Genomic DNA, 1,554 nt, shown 5'->3' on the forward strand with positions numbered 1-1,554 from the left:
TTCTTCCCAAGACAAGTAAAATCGTAAGCTAATCGTCGAAAGGCGAGGGGTGGGTGCCAGCGCAACATAACATGGTACATGGTATCCTGCTCACAAGTTAATGCATCCAACACGGGTACCCCATACAACTCTGCTAAGCCGGTACTCTGCGTGGGCGGCCGATCTGCAGAGTACCTACAACACTACCAGTACCTAAGGCGGGTCTGTCGGATTGCGCTCGCCAGTACCTCATGCTCAGGGAGTCCACAAGGAAGGGATTAGAAGGATGTGGGGAAAGGGAGAGAATGTACGCCCTTGATCCGTACACAACGCTGACTCCACGTCCTACACAGCTTGGGAATTGGCACTCAGAGTATGCCCAAGTGTATATGCATCGACATGCCAGTCAGCGTGGAAGTGCAGGTTTTGTCTTTCCCCTGTCAGATGCTCCCTCGCATGGGTTACTCGCGGGCGATGTCTCAAGAGACCTTCCTTCAAACCTTTAGTAATGAGCAGGTGGTCAGGTAAATCCCTCAGATTTATTGCTCACTTTCCTCTTGTAAACTGACAAGTCCGCTTTGGTAAGGCATTATGATAAGATAAGAAACATCGTAAGAATTATCACAAGACCTTGACCAAAAGAGAGTCACACACTACACGAGGAGAGAGAAAGGAAAAATAACAATAAAATCCAGGACGCCACGAAGACCCACTTTCTGTGAAAGGTTTAAAGGGGGAACTCCTCAGGACCCATCAACTACCACACTCTCTACGGCAGCAACACACATGTGATCTATATGCCTGGCCGTGTGACAATGACAACAGACGGCAGTTTATGGAAGTACAGTGACTACCCTATACTAGCGCCACCCAGCATCAAACAGAACACAGACAACTTCCAAATGGTACGCGTGGATGCAGTACAGTGAATAAAGTTCTAATGTTTGTTTACATGGTATTAAATATTTGAGAGAGTAGTAAGTCATACTATGTTTAATATAAGGAAAAAAGGTTGTTACTTTCATATTTAAAATTTCAGGAAGAAAATGCATTACTCATTATCCACAGAGATTAAATATTCATTCCTAAACTAACATGTATACCTGAAGCTTTGTAAGAAAAGGAAAATAAGGAAGTTTGAGCCGAACAGAAGTTTAGTAATAATGAATGGAGCTTCGTGTGATGACAGAAGCCGGTCATATTGCGAATACTCATAACTGAATTAATGTGAATCTAGAAATCAATGTGTTTTGGCATATATATAAATAGCACTGCAAATTGAATTAATTTGGGGTAACCAATGACAATATCTAAAAAACATATGTATAAAATAATAACAAACCCATTACATAAAATGCACTTGATTTACGCACTAAGTCAACTGCAACTTTTTCGAATACAACGACGTTTCATACAATGTGTACAACAATTACTCCTACTGGTACAGAGCTAAATGAACATGTCTCATCATCAGTACAAGAAGGACGCGTCCGAGAGTATGCCTTCGACGACGACTTAGTCATAGTCGAAGGAGGTTTAATATATAACTTTCATTTATTCTATTAAGTTTTTTTT

At 41.4% G+C, this 1,554-nt stretch overlaps 1 protein-coding gene across 1 annotated transcript in view; it reads right to left on the reverse strand.

The window, feature by feature from the left end:
• The window catches only part of LOC119592508 (teneurin-m-like), a gene marked incomplete in the record, with an annotated part of 54,907 nt that overhangs the window by 22,082 nt on the left and 31,271 nt on the right, over positions 1-1,554 (reverse strand).

The sequence above is a fragment of the Penaeus monodon genome, chromosome 30 (genome assembly GCF_015228065.2).
Source record: "Penaeus monodon isolate SGIC_2016 chromosome 30, NSTDA_Pmon_1, whole genome shotgun sequence".
Taxonomy (NCBI): Eukaryota; Metazoa; Arthropoda; class Malacostraca; order Decapoda; family Penaeidae; genus Penaeus; species Penaeus monodon.